General features: G+C 39.4%; 1 protein-coding gene and 1 long non-coding RNA gene across 11 annotated transcripts in view; one reads left to right on the forward strand and one right to left on the reverse strand.

Annotated features, from left to right (window-relative positions):
- Positions 1–7,244: 7,244 nt before the first annotated feature.
- Positions 7,245–20,097, forward strand: part of Nlgn1 (neuroligin 1) — a 926,408-nt gene continuing 913,555 nt past the window's right edge. For 3 of the 9 annotated variants that reach the window (XM_040754611.1, XM_040754607.1, XM_040754613.1), the window contains exon 1: positions 9,364–9,937. The gene's annotated coding sequence lies outside the window, so the exon portion shown is untranslated. Of the gene's footprint in view, positions 8,244–9,356; positions 9,938–20,097 lie in introns of those variants that run through there. The other 6 variants (XM_040754618.1, XM_040754617.1, XM_040754612.1 and 3 more) reach the window with 5 other exon arrangements.
- Positions 8,460–9,431, reverse strand: LOC110340829. 2 transcript variants are annotated; one of them, XR_005880429.1, is made up of 2 exons: positions 9,310–9,431; positions 8,460–8,752 (listed from the first exon to the last, which is right to left on the reverse strand). It is a non-coding gene; the product is annotated as an uncharacterized LOC110340829 (long non-coding RNA). The 2 variants fall into 2 exon arrangements; XR_002382665.2 differs by lacking the exon at positions 9,310–9,431 and adding an exon at positions 8,859–9,103.

The following is a 20,097-nucleotide window of genomic DNA, read 5'->3' on the forward strand; positions in this document are numbered from 1 at the left end:
GGATGGAGGGGAAGGGGGGGAGGGAGAGGTAGCTGATTGATATGTGAAACAAGATTGTTTCTAACCTAAATAAATAAATTTAAAAAAGTCAAGCCTGCTCCTTTAGAACAGAATGGTCTATATTTACAGGCAAGATCCATTTAGCTTTTAATTTCAGTGTCTGCTATTTCATCCATGAATCCTTTAACACTAATGGGCACAAAATTTCAGCTAATACTTAAGATTTCTCTTTCCTGACATATTTATAGTCTTTTGCATTGCTTATTTTGTACTTTGGATTTATGTATTGACATTTTCTTATTTTAATATGTTTTATTAGTATATATCAATTCTACATAATAACGGGTTTCACTGTGATATTTTAATGCCTGGGTTCAGTGTATTTGGTCTTATTCAACTCTCTCTACTCTCTTCTCACCCTCCACTTCAACTGATTTCTTTGCTTTTCTGAATTAATCCTCCTTGCATTTTCATGACTGCAAGTTTGGGGTATGACTCAATGAATTTCAAGGGGTTATGGTATTTTTTCAACCTTCCAATTCAATCCTGTTGGACAGTATGACTCAACCTTGAGTCTCCAGGATGTCTACTGGATGACTTAGAAGTTCTCATTAGTGAACACTCACTGGGTACCTGATATGTGCAAAATATTTACTTCTGGAATTTCTTTTCACCAGGTAGTGTTAAAAAAGAAGTGCCACTCAGGTGGACAAAGACTCACAGGTGTATACCCTAATTTGTGGATTTGTAGCATCCCTTAATCCTCCCTCAATCAAATATACTGTGAGAAAAGTGGGGAGTGGCCACGACATAACTCTCATTAAGTCTAGTACATCAGTTCATCTCCCTATTTTCACTGACCACAACAAGAATTTCCTATGTTGACCTCCACTACTTGAGAAACTTGTGGCCCATCTTCCTGGTCTGGAAGGATATTATGTGTCCTGGTCTTGGTAAATGGAATTAACCCCATTCTTATTTGCAGAAAGGAATGTGTAAGCAAAGCAAGCCACTGCACTTAAAACGTTTTTGCTACAGGGATTGAGGCAATCATCCCTGGCAATATGTGCTGAAGGGTAGTCTGGAGTCGCTGCCAGGGGTCCTGATCCACACCGGAAGTGCCTTTTCTGGGAATCCACCTGAGTCAAGGTAAACAGCTCAAAGTGAGAAACACGAGTTCAGTTAATCATCTGAGTAGAGTCATGGCCAGAGTTCTATGAACCTGAAACCCCTCAGGTCAATCGCCTTTGGAGATGACTTGTGTTTTGGAGATGTGCTTATTTTACTTCATTGCATTCGAGGTCCAGATTCTGTCAGTTGCATTACAAAGACAGTGGATGACATCCAGGCAGTCTGAATTTTTATTGTGAAAGGGAAATAAAACTGCTGGATATTTTGAGAAAGGTATTAATTTCTTTTTATGGCTATTGTCACTACAGAGTTCACACCTTCCCACAATTATTTTGTTTATTATTGAAGTAATTTCATAATTATCTTCCTTGCTTTGGTTTTTCCTCTAAGTTTTTGCAATCAAATATGCACATGTGATCATACAACTCAAGTTTTTGAAGGATCTGGTCCAAAATCATTTTCTGATATGCAAGTCTCCTGATTACCTGTCTTTTTATATATACAAGTTTATTCTTTGACATTTTGCTACACACCTCCTCATGTTCCAGCTAAATTACTTGTCATTAAGAATGAATGTGACAAAGAGGTCAATGCCTTTGTGTGTGCTACTTAGACTGTCCTTCTCTGGAAAGATGTTTTTACTGTGCATCGTGTAGTCTAGATGTGATCTTTCCTCAAAGTCTGCTACCCTTTATATGGGAAGGTTACATGTATTGTATGAATTTTATTCTTTTATGTGCAATACTATCTCCACATAGGAACTCAAAGGTTGGTGATTAAGAACTCACTGAATTGCATTCTCCCAGAAACCTACTGAATCCTGTATGTAGAATTGAGATGTGACTGATATGGTAGAATGAATGCAAGCTTCTAGGATTTAGATGTGGTTGACATGATCAAATAGGGTGTAAATAAGCTGTCAGAATCCCACTACACACAGTCATACACTGCAATGGTGACCTAAGAGTTTTACAGGCAATACACTATAAACACGATTTTAGGTTTGATGACTGCTTCTATAAGCCTCATATTTTATATAAATACCACAAAGAGAATTTTAGAATAGAACGAAAAGAACATCACTTAGGTGCATGATTTAAAATACCAAAACTCTGGGAAATGGGAGGAAAATGTAGAATGTAAGTCTTGTATAATAAAGTGTCATTGGCTCTTTAAGTGGCAAAGTATCTTTGAGAATATGGTCTCATTTTTTCCAAGTACATTTGGAGCTAATATATGCTCATTCTAAACATTATCTCAGAAAAGTGAGGCACATGTCCTGTAATTATAGCTTTAATGCATTTAAAGTAAGATATGCACTTAAGAAATGATACTTCAAGAATATCTGAACAAATTCTTATGTTTTTATGTTCAATTGTTACCTGCTAGAAACAGTCTGCAATACCGTGTCCCTAATATTGAATTTCATCTCATTAACTCACTCTCTTTCTCACTCACCCACTCACTTCCTCCCTCCCTCCCTCCCTCACTCACTCACTCACTCACTCTTCATGAGTTGGCAGAATGCCACTGCAAGGCAAAGCATAGATTTAAGCACCTAGATGTTAAGAAAACAGACTGAAGTAAGTCCTCTGATTAACTGCATTTGACTTCTGATGGCAGAAAGAGGCAAATAAACAAAATCATGTTATGATAAACATATCTCAGTCAAAACAAGAAGTTACAGAAAGGAAGTAGGGAGAGGCCATTTGAGATAGTGAAATCAAGAAAGTTTCTTTAAAATATGATATCTGAATAGAGACATTCAGGAGTGAGGGAAGGTATTCTATATTTACCATGAAAGGAATACAGGCTTGGCTTAAGATAGAATGGGAAGTATAAAGTGTTTTGTCAGAGAATATTTGCTATATTAAAAATTAATTTAGAGAAACAGAAAATCCATAAGTAGGGTTGGAGGCATGCCAAGTTGCAGAATGCTCACTTGGTATGCGAGAGACCCTGTTTATAGCAACAGCACTAGAAAATAATTACAGAATTAATAACAATGCCCAAGATTGACTGAAATTATATCATAGAATGTGCAAATCAGTACCACCAAGAGAAAATGCAAGTCATCTCTGTCTGAGGTATATTTTTGAGTTGTAATTTTTTGCAAGTACAATAGGTAGGTAAGAAAAGTAACTTCGATAATCCAAGAAATCATTAGGATTAACTTCAGAAACTGAAAATTTAGAAAAAGTAGAGATTTCGATAGCTAATATAGGAAAGAAAGCTAAATAAAGATGTGCTTGGTTGAGGACACACTGTGCTTTGGATCCTAGCAAATGTAAGTTGGAGGAGGATTGACTTGGTTAGGGCCAGACAGAGGGTGGATGGATTTAGATGTGCTGTATATAGAGACTGTATGGGCAGAAGAATGGGATTTGAGTGCCAACTACTTGGATTGTGGCCAAATGGATACTATATACTCCCGGGTGAGTGATTCCAGAAATCCCCCTTTATCTTGCTAGTATTCCTAATATCTATGCCTTTTGCACACCTAGCAAGACACTGCCAGGAAGCTGGTCAGGTAATTCTCTTTGCAACGCCACAATTTATCAGATTATTCTCCTCCATCTTTTATTTCTTTCAAGTAGAAATATGAGCTGTCACTGCCTCTATAAACTCTTTCTTAGTATATTATTTATATTTAACCCATTTTAAGTAAAATGCATATAATTTATGATGAACACTGCAGTAAAATTTCATCTCAGGGTAATATTTTATTAATACCCTTTCTTCATAAGCTCTTTGGAATGGAGAAAATACTAATTTCCTGCTGTGAGTATTCAGGATTTTCCAAAGAATGAGTAATTCTCATTGCTTTTTCTTTATCTTAGGAGAACATGTTATTTAATTTTCTTTGAATATATAATTATTGGGGGAGGGAAATCTTCCCACTTAATGACTTTTTGGATTGAAAATACACTGAGTCTTCGTGCTATTTCATAGAGGTGTCTCAAATATGCACCCAAGCCTTTCTTTGCTTCCTATTTTACATTTCCATTTCTGGGAAATGTCATTATCACAGAAATCTGATAAGATGAACAAACAAGCACATATACACTTGTAAAGATGATTTGTCTACTTCTTTAGTGACTTTCCACCACACTCACAACAAGAACAAAAATAGATACTTTTCAAATCTAGAATCTTTTTTGTCAATGATTTAAAAAATACCATTTTCTGTTTGTTCATTTATTTATTTATTTTATATCAAGGCTGCCCTCCAAATCTACAAGATAGCAGGTGTGTTTGTGCAAATTTTACAGATAATTTGGGTGTTTTCTTAATTTACTGAGAGTTACAGGCAACATTTGATTTCATGAAATGCTTTGTGGTTGAGGAAGATTAATGTCACAACTCAGAAGGCCACACCACATACAATGAGACTAGAACACAGTTTCCCACATTCTGTGAATGTCTTCAAGGGTATACATGGCTTTAGTTTTTATTTCTAGATTATAATCATGTCTAGCATGTCTCTCTATGCTAAATGTAAGTAGTAAAAATATTAATTGGTGTGGTGGCACATATCTTTAACTGCTGGAGGTACATAATGAGTTATTAACCAGGTTGTGGCACTTAAGTCTAATGAGCAAGCAAACAAGCCAAAAGAAAGAAGGGGACATGGGCGTGGTATGAAATTATGATCAAATCACTAGTGATCTACTTCCAGATTGGTACACTAGGTAGTAATGCATTCAAGCTCTATGATTTGTTTTCAATACAAAACCTAAATGCCTCTTTATACATTGGTATTTGAATAAGAAGAGAAAATATGTCATAAAGATGCTAAAATAGAAACCCTGAAAGTATACTTCGTTTACCTGAATTTGTTATGGACAACATAGCAATGCCATCAGACAGGTACTCCTATGCTCATTTAGCAGAAGTAGAATGTGAGGTTAGTGGCTTTTGGCACCAACTGATACAGATGGGCTTATTTCATTGAGAGGTTTTGTTGGAAGAGTGGAGAAAAATTGTCAATAGAAGTTTGGCTCATTTGAATGGGTCTTAGTTTCTCTCCTGTTGCTGTGATAAAATACCCTCACAAAAACAACACAAGGGGAAAGAGGTTATTTTTACTTTCAATCCCAGAGGTTATTTTCACTGCAGTCTATCCTGGTGGGAAGTCACAAGGGGAGAGAACCAGTCCTGGTGTATCTTCAACTGTGAAGCAGACAGGTACATGGATGCTGATCTTCAGGATCATCACCCAGGGAACAGTGAACCTCCCCCAACTACCATCCAAAGTGATGCCTCCCACATCAGCCAACATAATCCCATAGGGCTGACAAGATAGTTCCACTGTTAAGAACATTTGCTTGTTATCCAGAGGACCCCAGTTTGGTTCCCAGTATCCATGTCAGTAGGCTGGGAACTGCTTGTAACTCCAGCTGCCTTCTTCTGACCTCCACAGGCACCCACACACATGGGGGCAGACCCTCTCCATAGTAAGAGAGAGAGAGACAGAGAAAGAGAGAATTAGAGAGAGACTGGGAGACAGAGAAAGAGAGATACAGAGAGAAAGTGGGTGAGAGATAAAGTCACAGCAAGACTAAAGGGGGAATGAGGACTAACCCTCAACCAGCAAGTCCAGATGACTGGAGAGCCTGTCAAGTTATCAGTATCTGTCAGATGACTGGAGAGCCTGTCAAGTTATCAGTATCTGTCAGACTCTGGGCACGCACAAGCAGTGACTATTGCTGTTGGTCTGGGGACTCTATTTTGTTAAACTTCTTGAGCCTTTTGTTTAATTTCCTCATGAAATCGAGGTTATAATGTTCAGCGGATAGATTTCAGGATTGCATACAATGGAAAACTACAGCAGGATAGATGTAAAAGTAGTCTCATTCTATTGATATCAACTATTGGGAGTAAACAGAGTTCAATTACTACATCCAGGGTTCAGCAGTGCAGTTACAAAGGATGCCCAGAGGATTCGAAGACAACAGGTTATGTAGAACTTTATGTAAATTTCAAGGGACTGCTTTATTGAATCATCTTGATTTCTTCATTTTAAATTTTATATTGCAATTGTTGTGGTAACATCTTGAATTAGGTTATCTTTGCTTTAAAATGGGGTCTCTATAGTCCTGGCCAGGATGGCCTAGAACTCAGAGAGATCCTCCTGCCCCTGCTTCTTGAGTGCTAGGATTAAGGCATGGTGAACTTCATTGTCTTATGGATACCTATCATTTACTTCCCTGAGAAGAGAGACAAACAAAGTACAATACAGATGAACTCAACTGTGAAACTGAAAAGTGGCTCTGGGTTCCCTCAAAGCAGAGGGGATGTGTTAGGTTGAAGGTTTTCTGGAAACTGGAGCAGCTTTGACAGAGCTATTAGTATTTTTAACAAGTAGCAACAGTTACCTTGATTCCTCCTGGACAATTACCTTTCATGTGTTACTATTTTCCTTTGAATTTTAGACATTAAATTGTAGAGACTAAGAAATTTGAAATGAACCCCCAGACAGGAAAAAACATATGTGTGTCACTCATTTCTCATAGCGACTCTTGGACTTTTATCTTTTAGTTAAGGTTATTACAGGTGGCAATCAACTATTTCAGTGGGTCTCTTGGCAGGTCCCAGTTCCTCGATTCACATTAACACACACACACACACGCACACACACACACACACAAGCTAGTAGGCAGCGAGTCAGTGTAAGGCATACAGTACTGTGAGTCACCTTCACAAGACACAAAAGCCAATAATGATTACTGTGACTAATTTTTAAACATTGACTCTCCGGTAGCCATGAATGTGGGCACAGTCAGAGGGAAGAAACTAAAAGTACTGGAGACACTGAGTGTTAGTGTTCCCACTAACTCAGGGAACAGTCTGTAACTAGATGAAGGGAATTTGAGGCAGGTTCGATGGTGGGGCAATTTCTGGAGTGACACCTGAATGACACAGTGGAAGGCTGTGCCCTCCAGCTCCAATCTTCTATCTGTGTTCCTGGACCCGCCGAATGGAAACACAACAAAAAGACCAAGAACCAAGAAACTGCATGCAAGAGGCCTCTGGCCCCCAGCCACCATGCCAACGCACATTCAGTCACAGATCCAAGTGGCTTAGAAGACATCACACGTGACGCCCTGGGCCCTTCACCCTTCCTGCAACCTCGGGTGGGCGCTGCAGGCGATGCGGGCATTGCGGACCAAGGAGGTTTGGCGGAAGGACCAGAGAGGGCGGAACTTAGGAAAGGGAGGTGACTGCCACCAGCACCTCGGAGGCCACTGAGTCAGTTCCGACCTGACCCAGGGGAAGCGATGTTGTGCAATAAATCCGCCAGAGGAGTGGGCTGGAGGGGACTGGGTGGCCAGGAGTCTGCAGAACCGCGCAGGAGGGTAGCTCTAGTTGTATTCAGACTCCTGCACCCGGCATAGCGGCCGAGAGAGAGGGAGAGAGAGAGAGCGCGCAGCAGAGGCTGCTGTGTGTGCGCGCGTGAGTGTGCGTGTATGTGCGTGTCTACAGGTAGCAGTGGCAGCGGCGGGGACGCGAGCAGGGGACCCGTCTGCAGCTACCTCCCCGCCGAGGATTTTCCAAGGCGATTGCTCATTTGGCTGATGGATCCATGGTCCCCAGGAGATAGCATCCTCTCCATTCTGCTCTCCTTTAGGTGCCTCCAATTTCAAGTGTGTGTTTGGGGATAATTTTATTTTTGTTTTTTTTTTCTCCTTCCTCCAAAGCTTCTCAGGAATTCTGCATATTGAAGCAGGTGCCTCCTGGCTCGAAATCCTTGGATACATTTGCTCTGCCAAGTTTTGCTGCTCCTGTCCCCTCCCTCTTCCAGAGGCTTCCGGGGTGCTTTTCTTTCGGATTTACGTACAGAGAACGTATATATGTTTATATACCGATCGGATAGCTTATAAATACATATACGTGCACCCCAAAGTCTGGTTTCATCTCTTCCTGATACAGCGATATGTTCCGGAGCTGATGGACACTGAGAACGTTATTCACAATCTTTTGATCCTGGTTTTGAACAAGGGGAGGGAGAGTGAAGAACTGTTTAACATTCGGCCATCATTAGGCTGCGAGCTAGGCACCACGAAGTGTTTCTGGTTGGAAAGCAGGTACAACCGGGGCTTAGAGAGAAGGTAAGGGGGCCTCCTGCTTCCATCAGGCCTGACATTTACCTCAGTACCCGGGACCGCTGGTAACTTCCTGCTCCTGCTTCTCCCCGTCCTCACCCGTTCCATCAACCCTACCCTGTCCCTGTTCTCCGCTTCGCTCCTCCTTTTCCCAATTCCCTGGGGCCCAGGAGAAGGGCTGGGCACCGGGTAGGGTGACTGTGCTAGAGGTGTGATTGTCGGTTACAGTTTAAATGTGTCTTTTATTCCCCCACTTCATGGAGTTTTCCAATCCCCTCTCGGTCTTTTAGCGGTCTTAAATGCATTTGCCCTTTAAAAAGAACAACAACAACAAAATGCCACGCCGATCAATGTTTTAAACACATCTTGGTGCCAACTCTTCACTACTACCCTCTGATGAAAATAAAAATAAAAATAAATGAACTTTAATGAACTGGGTGGTTTCTTCAATCCTGGGCTTCAAGGAATCTCCAAAATGCAGATAAGCGGCAAAGGAGGACAGCGGGCTTCAGCTCCTGCATAAAGACAGTTGTGTCACAGGGAGGGCAAATCCCCAGAGTTGAGAGAGAGGGAGCTAAGTCTAGGATAAGAAGACCTATGCAGCCAGTTCTTAAAACCCACCTTTTACATCACGTCCAGCCCCTGATTAACTCCCTGCTCTGGGGACGCGTTAACCGAACCGACCTTTTGATGGAGAAGTGGGCTCTTCTCTCTGTTCCTGGTCTTCAGCCAGCCTCCTTCCTCCCCCTCTGCCTGTCTGGCCCTGGCACTTTGCAAATCGCCGGTTTTGCGCACCCTCGCGGTGGGCGTTCTCCACTTTGCATCCTGCCCCCTCGGTCCTTCCTCCACCGCGGTGGCCGAGCACATGCATCTTTATCTGGGGCTCGCTCACGCACGCCCTCGCCTGCACCCCGCGACTCCCCACCTGCCCCGGCTTGCCCTACTCGCTCGTCCCCGCCTCCCCTCACATCCCTGACCCTGGTATCCCTTCATCCCGGCCTGCGGGGGTCCGGGACGCTGCTGTGGCGGAGGTGCGGAGCTGGCGAGGGAAGCCAAGGCAGGAAAGGCGAACCTGAGTGGGTGGTGAGAGGCCAGCGGAGTCCGTGGGAGCCAGGGAAGCCGGAGAGGAGCGAGACAGCGAGTGTGCGCTGCGCGCTGCCCGGCCAGGGCGGACGCGTACAGTGGCTCCGAGTCCTCGGAGAGGCTCCCCAGCCCCTGCAGTGAGCCTGCTTGCCTGAGCCCAGGGACCAGAACATCCACAGCCAGGAGGTCGGCGGCGAGGTACCCGAGAAAAAAAACACGGATTCGGAGAGTCCACCGAAGGGAGACGCGGAGGCTGAGCAGATGGAGGAACAATGCCGCCTCCAGAAGCGAAGCCTTTCTTGAACCTTCGCTGGAGTGTGGAGTCGGCTTTCTGCTCTGCTCTCTCTGGGCCTTGAGGCTACTTCTGGGCTTGGTTCAGCCTCTTAGTTTGGCAGGAATTAGAAAGTTGCTCTTCTTCTCTGCAACGTTTCCTGCGAAGTGGCTTTCAGATCTGCGAGCTGGTTCAAGTCAAGATGTCACTTTGTAGATCCCCCGCGAGGAGCGACTAATAGATTATGCATTGTTGGGCAATAAACTCTCCTGGGAAGAGAGGGATAGTCCACCCAAACGTTTAAAAGGAGCTCCACTGACTCCTGCCAGCCTCAGCACAATGCCTTGTGAGTAGAAATAACAATAATAAAAAAGCCACCTGCAGTTAATTTAAAATTATTTAGGATGAGATTTTTGAATGAGGAATAATTTATTACAGAGGAGCTGTTAGTCTGTTATAGAAATGAGGGAAATATGTCCCATATTTGAATCATTTGTGATTGATAATGTGATAATGAGCTCTTGCCTGTGCCACTGCTTTCTTTCTTTTTTCCATTTCTAGGACCATCGTGGTACGTGTAGGGTTGGGGATATGTGAATTTAGATACTTAACATTCTCTTTTTTACTATGTATTTTTATAGAGCATTGACATTTCATTTTCCCTCTTTTTCTACTAAAACTATTGCAGAGTATTTTGTTTGATTAACTGGAAGTTTCGTGCTATATTTGAAATTACAGTGTCTTGATACATTTCTCAAAATTAATTATAGTTGAGTATTAATAGGATCGTAGATTTAAAAGAATGGCATCTAGAGAAGGTGTATGTGTTTGATAAAAATCTATAAATTGTCTCAGTGTTACCAGTTATTACAACCTATAGAGTGCCAGGTATTCTTTTAAAATGAGTTGAGCAGCCAAGACCATGTGTGTATTTAGAATATCTAATGCAAAATGCAAAATCCATTAAGTTTACTGTGTCCTTGGCATAGAATGAATCGAAGTCTCCTCACACTGCCTAGTGTTGGAGTGATTCACAGAGAATGTGCAAGTTAATCATTGCTCGGGCCTTCTGATGACACGGTGTGATTAAAAGAAGTAACTGTTTTCTATAAACCTGTTCTTCTACTGTCAGTCTTTGCAATCCTAGCAAAAGCAGAACAGGCAGTGCTCTTTAGAAGCAAGCCACATCAGAGAGCCTGGGGTAACAGGAGTCCCTTTGGGGACCTCTTTCTCCTCCCCCACCCCAGCACTGCTGTCTGTCAATTTCTATTTTGTGTGTGGTTTTGTTTTGTGAAAATTGCCATTTTTATTTAGTGACAACGTATTTCCTTATAAACATTCTTGGATTGTTTGGAGTTGGAGGAGGGCTACCCACAGGAAGTAGATGGAGAGTCTCTATGCTTGTTTCTGATGGGGGAAGGGTTGCCTAGAAGTCCAGCTGAGTCTGTGCAAGGTGAGATGACTTAAGAGAGAGACTAAAGTCTCCACTTTTTAGCATTTTCATACTGTTATTCAGCAGTAACCCCTGCCTCTTTTTTCAAATTCCCTTAAGTTATCCCTTTAGCTTTTGAAAAATAAAATGAAAACTTAGGATCATAACGTCACTAGAACTAGAGACAAATTTAAGTTCCTAATTTTTTAAAATCTAAGGCTGATGTCATTGGCATTGTAGGACAATAGCCATATAGATATAGGTATAATTGGCATACCTTTCTCTGGGTTGAACTAGTTTTTAACATTTTTTTAGCAAAGCTTAGTCATAGATATCTTTAGTGGCCCCTACCTCCACTGAAGACTTACTTTACAAATTATCTAAAACAGCTAAGGTAGTTTTTGTAAGCAAAGACCAAATGACATTAAGAGTAACACCAGAAATGTCAACAGACTGACAGTGTAGAATCTTATTTAGTTTGTCATGCTTTGTCTTATTAATGTGAAGTCTGACAATAATTTCCTCCCTATTTATGATCATAAATATCATTTTATAAATTAGATTATGTTCTCTTAGTTATATTTCAACTATTTGCAAGTAGAGTCACCCATATCCAAAGCACCAGACTTAATCTTTCTATACACGGGTCTTGAAGATACCTTGATATTGCCCAATGGTTCTGGTGGCTTACCTGCCAATGTTCATAATCATATGAGAATTGACTTTTCACAAACTTTACTTGCAAACTTCCTTCACCTTGTGCTTCCCCCAAATCTATTTTTTGGTCTATTAGCATGAATATTGTTATTTTCCCAATGCTGCATAACACCTTAAGGTTTTGTGCTTTGCTTATGTTAATTCATCTTCATAGATCCAGCTCTGCACACACCCACCACCCAGAAGTTTAGCTCCCTATGGCTATCTTTGTTTTCACTCTTCTCCTTCCTTTATCCTCCCTCTGACATGCTATTGATCCGACAGGCACCCATTTTTTTAAACATTTTGATGTTCAGTGTCTTTATTGCATGGTGGATTGCTGGAGGTCAGATCAGAAACCACATCGGATTTATCACTTCATTTTGAAATCTTATCCCCTTCAGAACATGAAGTAGATCACACATGAATATCACATATTCTTTACTACTGTATGTCACTATGAAGTAATTAATAGCCTAGCAGTGGATTAGGGAAGTAAGTTTATTTAATATCATATTGCCAGAAGTCAAAGACAGAAGATAGGTAAAGCATTTGATCAAGGAATTAAGTTTCTGTTATCTATGTACTTCGCTCTCATGGTAAGAAGCCACCAAACTCATGTTTGCTTTCTAGGCCCCCAAAAGGAGAGGGTGACAAAGATAATAGAACACATTGTTTCAGAACTCCCCAACATTTACATTGCTGCTTTGTGGGACGGGTTAATATTTTCTTTGCTGTGGGAAAGGTTCTGCACACCAATGATGTTCAGCAATATTCATGGCCTTTACTCACCTGTCCTGTAACCAAAGATGTTTTCCTTGATACTGCAAGCATCCATGTGTGAAAAAATTGACTGTGGATGAGAAGCATTGCTCTATAGTGAGAAGGAAGAATCTGTTTCCAGCACTCTTTTACTTTGCATATCAGTGGTAGTGAGTGTCTGTTCTGGGGTAGTAAATGGGCCTTGATGAGACTGTAATAAAGATGGAAGATGGAGAGCAGAATCGAGAGGAGTGAGGGGACCACTCACATCTGCTAATTTCCATTTTCTTGTTACCTCAGACCAATGACCTGTGGTAACTCCTATGTATCTGATGCTGCTATATACATATTTTGGTGTATGTTTGATATCCTGAACAATTTCAGAATCTTTGAGGAGAGAATGGACTTGAGATTGAAACTATTACTGCTTGCTACAATAAAAATATTTCAACTAAATATTTCAGAAAGGTGAAAAAGACAAGTACATATCGTTCAGACATGATAAGTGTTGATGAATTAGCTGTGATAATAGTTAGACAGCAAGTGGGCAGAATGGAGGCAGCTTTGTCTTCTTAACACTTTCCACTTCAGACATTGCAACATCTTCTAGTCTATCAAGGAAAGTAATAAAGTCTACTATTTATGCTTACAACTCAGGAAGTGGTCAATTATATGAAAGAGATAAAAGGAAATTAAAAATGCTGATCTTCAGTTAAATATCTCTTTCCATCGCGTACATTTTAAAAGTTATCACATGTTGGTGGCAGAACTAGCTAAGATAATAGTTTCCTGGATAGACATGTTAGCATGAACAGAAACTAAACTTAAATTGTGATTCTTAACTGTTTACCTCAGTATGGTAATAGAGGATACACTGCTTTTCAAAGACATGTCAGGATTGCTATAGATGGCCAATCAACTTGTCCAATATTTTCTCTATGTTTTCAAGTTTTACTGTCTATAGGTTTATTGGAAGCCAGATTTTGTTCCACTATGTTCAATGTGGAGTTATAAAATATTGTGACTCTAGGCAGCTTTTAGCTTTAAGTACCACAGTATCCAAGTAAAGATGTAGTTCAATGATAGTGGGCTTGGTGTGCCTAGAATGAATGAGTCTAAGTTCAACTATCAGCACTAAAGAAAGCAAGGGGGGTAAAACAACATGTGATGCCCAGTGAAGGCCTTTGCAAATAAGGTTGTGCATCGTGAATGATTTTGGTGATGTGCTGAGCTAGGGTTGGCTAACTCAGAAATGTAATGATATCAGCTTCATCATAAATCCATTGATCGCCTATCCTGGGGCTAAAGTGGCAATCACAGAAGCAAAAAAACATCTTTATACAGTCTCACATCAAAAGGAGGGAGCAGTCTTTCTGGCATGGAAATGTCTAATGTTATTAAGGAACAGTCTACTTAGTACTACCAGTTAAGTTCCCTCATGCACAGTGCACAAACACTAAAGTACCTTCCAATCTTGGTTAGTAACTGACCTAAAGGAGGATCTTCCATTCTCATGAATACACTCAGTCCTGCCCACTTAGGGGTGGAAGGCTGGTCTACTTCTTTCTATGGAAGTGGCGGAATCACCCTCAAATCAGAACAATGCTAGCTGGGAGGACGAAGGCAATAGTCATGAAAAAGGCCAAACAACTCCTATTTCCACAACCATTAGGCTTATTTCCTCAAATCTTTCATGAAACAGAATGCCTTATATTAAAATCAAATATACAAAATGTAATCAAATCATTTTTGGACCCATGGCCATAATTAAATTCATGTCAGACTGCAAGCTTCTGAAGTTGAATGCACATATTTGTGATATTGCAGAGGGTTTTATTTTTGTTTGCTCATTTTATTTTTTGTTTGTTTTTCACTGTTGCTGATTTATTTTTGTTTTATTAATACAACCTGGAGAATTTTTAAAATGAATACATGTATTCTGGATGGAAGAATGGTTAACACTAAATTAAGGTACATTGCACATATAGATCAGAAACATTCCCCATCTAGAATGACTGAATTAGACTGTTAAACAAAGCAAGTCATCCTTGCCCAATGGGTCACATGTCCTCATCTGTGTTTCTTACCAATTTGTTTTTGGAACCATTTTAGAAATGACCAATTCTTTGGCCAGTAAATCTCTTAAAGAATGACTTGATTTTGACTATATCCAAATGAAAATTCTACCTTTCGTGATGTTTATGTAGAAGATCCTTGGACTTAATAATTTCAAAGTTACAGGGTATATTCTAAACTAGGAAAATTCCAATCTTACTTGGTAACTGACCCAAAGCAGGACCTTGCAGTCTCATAAAGGCACTCAGTCTTCCCCAGTTTCATAGACCTCTGATAACTTAGGAAATAATTTTCCAAGAGTACATGATATTTTGATAATTTTAGGAGATACATAATATAATGTGATCACATTCACTCCATTATACCCTTACATCCTTTTCCCACACTCATTTCTTTCCAAAAAGTGTCCTTTTATTTCCATGTCTTGTTTGTATGCTTGTAGCAAGTGGATTCTATCAGGCCTGCTTTTGTGAGTGTGGGTATATCAGTGGGTTATACCTTGTAAGAAATTGCTTCTCATTCTTCTGGAAACTATCAAATGGTACAGGTCTACTTTTAGAACATGTGTCCATGGGCATCTCATGAACATTGTCTTTCCATTTAAAACATGGAAAACTTTAGTTTTCTTCTAACTTGATTTCAAGAAAACCCATAGACAGTGTTGCACCTTTTTGGAAGAGATGTTCTTAACCATCCAACTTAACTTTGCTTTATTATTAAAAATGAAATATTAACATTTAACTGAGTTTAAAGATTTTAATGTTTGGAAAAATTTTTATAAGCTGCTTCCAATTATTTGGAGAAAGGGGAAAGGATATAGTAATTGTAAGTATATAGAGGTGAATGTTAGCACAGCTCACTCAGTTGCCTTTCTCTGAATGAATATGTGTCTGGAAATTATTTGAGGTTATATGCATGACTGCTAAGTTTATGATATGAGTGGTAAGATAAGAAAAGAGATACCAGCGGTGCTTGGGTTATTTTAAGAGGAGTATATGTTACAGTTTGTAGACAGAAGGGAAAGGAAGATGGAATATGTGAAGACAAATAAATAAACTCAGTTATTACTTTGTCCTATCTTTCTCTCTCTCTCTTTCTCTCCCTCTCTCTGTCTCTGTCTCTCTGTCTCTCTATCTCTCTGTCTGTCTGTCTCTCTCTCTCTCTCTCTCTCTCTCTCTCTACACACACACACACATACAGAGACAGAGACAGAAATAGAGACAGATACAGAGAGAGAGAAACCTTTTTAACATTTTGTCTTCTAGACTTGGAACATCAGAAGCCCATTCCTACCCAGCAATTTTCACCAAATCCACAATGTGAGAACCATTAATGAGAGAAGGCTAGGGGTTGTATATCTCCCTTCGTTCCAAAGTGGATTTTGTTATAGTTATTGGCTGTCTCCTCAGTTTACCTTCAGTATGTTACAATATTTTTCAGAGCATACCATAATTCTGGTGCAAATGTTCCATTTCTGGGCTCCATGCCTAGAGCTGTTTCCACCAGAGCCATCACCTCTGAACTGATGAACTGAGCCGCCCTGCCTCCAAGGGAACTGGTTATGAATCAAATGTAAGATGATAATTAGTCACTCCATCTGTGTTTCGGATTGGGAACAGATGCTTTCCCCCTTTGCTTTAATGGAAAGTGTGTTTGAAAGTAGCAGCATTGTGAAATAGAGTTTTAAACAAATCCACATGTTAGTGGACACTCTTATAAACTGCATGTCGGGGGGCTGGGGTATGTTTTCTAAACATATACCTGCCCTTTTCTCATCTCAGCCAGTGTAGTATCATTCATGTCAATAAACTCACAGTAAGATATTCATGGTTATGGGCACGAACCTAAAATACTGCAAGCTTCTGTAGTTTCTCATAGATAATACCATGTTGAATGCTATTTAATAGACCAAATTTTACTAAAACTGAAGAGTTGATTATAGTATGTGTTTTTTTCTATATACTGTAGAAAAGAGAAATTACCCAATTTACTAATTCTATAATTTTTCCTACTTAAAAATTTAATGTTGTATTTCTCTAAAGAGAAATTTAAACTCCAATAGGCAGAGACTTGTTTACCAATCTTGTCATGTAAAAGGTATAGTGATTTTTAAGTTACTAGACTATGAATACAGAAAGTTTCATTTTATTTGGAATCTCATTCTTTGAAGTAATTTTTGACTCAGAGTCAACATTTTGTCATCCAGTAGGGTCTATGTTGGTAATGCACTATTTCTGAAGAAGGCTTCCTAATTTTCCCAGGATTTTATTCCAGTCACTTGATACATTCTAAAAGAGTTGGTGCTGATGATTTGTTTCTTTTATTAAAGTATGACCGTGGATAATTTTCAGAATGCAACCAATACTCACATTTTGGTTGAACTGATTTAAAATATTGGGGTTGGTGGCTATCTTGTCCTCTGTAAAGTGATATTCACAGTTTTCATAAATGTAATCTAGGGCAATGAGAATTCCTCTGCATCTGGACAGAAATAACTAAATGATACATCCTGGTTTCCTCTGACACACTGAAGGGTTTAAAGGAGTGTGTCAGCCAATGAAGGAGAGAAACTTTACTGCTGCACATAGTTTCATTTTAAAAACATGGCAATGCAATCCTGATAATTAAACAAGTTATTTTATTAATCTCCAAATATTTTGTTGAGAGATTATGACAGATCTCAAAGGAAGTATGATTAGAATGCAACTCTATCTGACTCTATCTGTTATTATCATACTCATTCCTCCTTATGTGGTACAGAAATAGAGCAAGTTTTCTAGCAGCATGACAAAAAGAAAGAAAATAAATGAGAAAATAGTCATAGAAGCAAGAGAGCCACGTGTGAATCCTTACTGAAATAACTGCCATGCAATTGCCACTTAATATCCCTGGGCCTTAATAGCATTGTTTAAAATGCTCATATGTGCATGTGTGTGGGAGTGGGTGCATGTAGATAAAAAGGATCCAGAACAGAGCCATGGCAGGGAAAACAAATAGCAGTGGGGTGGGTCATACGATACATGTGGTATAAAGGAAAAAGAGGGAATGCTGGTATGTGCGCTAATGGGGACAGGGTGGTAGAGAGAAAAAGAAGAGGAATGCTTAACTCAAATCAACTATGTATGAAAATACCAACCACAAGCAACCCTGCTACTTAGCATACTGAAACTACACAAATATATAAATAGTGGAACTAATGAAAGTAAATACTTTTTCTTGCTCTAAAAGTTCTTTCTTTGGGGGAGTGAGATAAGTAGACAAAGAATATTCATAATGATTGTGTAATATATATGTGTATGTATGTATATATGTATTTACAGCATGTATCTTATAGTAGAGAGTGGTTATTTTAATTAATAATGTACTATATAACTTTAGAGCTTATTGCCCATTGCAACGCTTTTTAGATTTACTCACCCGTGTTATTTGCTTTCTCTCTCTTCTTTTTACCAGTAGTGGGGACTGAACCCATGTCCTTGTGCCTGCTAGGCAAGTGCTCTGTCACTGAGCTATAGTCCCAGAATGTTTCTGTTCTTGAAAACAACTGTAAGCTATGCAAAAGGTTCAACAGGACAGAGTTAGCATTAAACAGACTTCTCAGACATACTAAGTTAGAATGATCACTGAATAATCCAATGCCAAATCTAGGATGCAAAGGTGGGCAGAGGCAAGAAGAAAATGCATTTTCCATCAAGAACAAAGAAAAGTTACAAAGGAATTAACTATCACTATATATAAATGTTCTGCTTTAAAAGGGAGTAATCAGTATAAAAGAGCAAGAGCAAGAGAAAATTGGCAGGTAAAAATGAAATTTCCCTTTTTAAAATTTTATCATTACTCAGCCACATAGAGATGATTTTTTAAAAAGTGAATAAAAGGAAGAGGAGTCTTTGCTTAGATCCATCAGATGTTCCTATTTGTGGATCTATCTTGACAGTTCTTACTGTGAAGTCCTGCAGACAACCATGTTTCTTCTCTGTATTGTATTTGAAAATTGCCACTGCTCTTAAGTGGCCCAAAAGCTGGACACTTGCTTTCTGATGAATAACAAGCTCTCTAGATGTGTGCCTCAGTCACAACAGAGGAAGCACTGAGCTGTCGTTTGTCTTGCTGAAAAAGTGAGTTCATTTAAAGAGCATGAAGACAATTCCTCTTCCTTTTCCACTTGGACTAGGTATTTCTAAAGCTCCCTGTAGTACAATTAAAGCACTGGGAAGCATAAGGAATAGATATAATATTACTAAAAACAAGGTTTCATTGAATTATTAATTATACTGTCTGAATCCTATACTTGGGTCATTTTTTCCACATTGAAGACACTAAGATGGATACTATTATTTAATAGTTTATAATCCCAGACACTAAATAAGGTATCAAGATTATATTCATATTGCAAATCACCTTTTTATGACTAGTAGACAATATGTAGTTTTGGCCGCAGGAAGTCTGTAAGCCATTGATTGTAACAACCAATAATTAATTTCTAAAAATTTTAATAAATTTCCAATAGTCTTTCCAGCTTAAAGGGTCATTTTTAAAAGGAAGTTTTATAATTTATATGTTGCAAAATTGAGGGCCACGGGGGAAAATCCCGTTTGGTTAGTTTGCATAACAATGGAGTTGGACTTAAAGATATTGATCTGTGTATAATTATTTCTTGCAGTTAATTTTGAAGCAAGAGGCTGATACCAGCACCAAATATTTTACATTTTAATTTCTACAATACATACAATTAGTTGTGTAGGCAAAAATTTCCATAACTAATAAAGAGGAGATATACTTTTAGGGAGGTCTAGCAGAGATCTTAATTAAAGAAGATTGGGGTATACATAAATAGTGACAAGGGAGAAAGCATTTCTTATCAAAGTATACAGTAATATCAGGACTGAAATATATAGCAGATACATTTGGATATTATGTACTTTTCTAAAGGTAAACACATAAACACGCACATTGCAAAACATTGTTATAGATCTGAAAAGAAGCTGTGTATTGATAAGACATCTCTTTTTAGGTTTAGTATTTTGGTTTGGCACCTCTGTAGCTTAGAAAGAGCCATCACATGTTTATTCTCAGTAAACTGTCCTCAGAAAAACTGGTTCATATTTCATCAGAAGTTTATTTCCAGTTGAAAGCTTACCAAGTTATTAAAGTGTACAATATACCTTTTTGAAATGTCTGTCTGTATAGCAACAAATATTGAGATGAATTAATTTCACTGTGATCAACTGTGGTGTCACAGGTGACTTCAGGTGGCTACTTGGAACTTTGAAAAGAAGTGATCTCAGCTGAGGTATCGCCTCCATCCCATTAGTCCGTGTGGGCGCTTTGCACTGGTCACTAATGTAGGTGGTGTCATCCCCAGGCAGATTCATTTGAGCAGCATAAGAAAGGTAGCCAAGACCCCCTGAATGTGAGTGTCAGTGAGGAGGCCTAGGTAATCTATTGAGCCTTGGGCAGCAGATCAGTACCCATCACGAGTATACACACGGACTTTGGACTCCCATCCAACAATGTGAGGTGCACTCTCACCCTGAACT

Source organism: Mesocricetus auratus, unplaced genomic scaffold (assembly GCF_017639785.1).
Source record: "Mesocricetus auratus isolate SY011 unplaced genomic scaffold, BCM_Maur_2.0 Super-Scaffold_100011, whole genome shotgun sequence".
Taxonomy (NCBI): domain Eukaryota; kingdom Metazoa; phylum Chordata; class Mammalia; order Rodentia; family Cricetidae; genus Mesocricetus; species Mesocricetus auratus.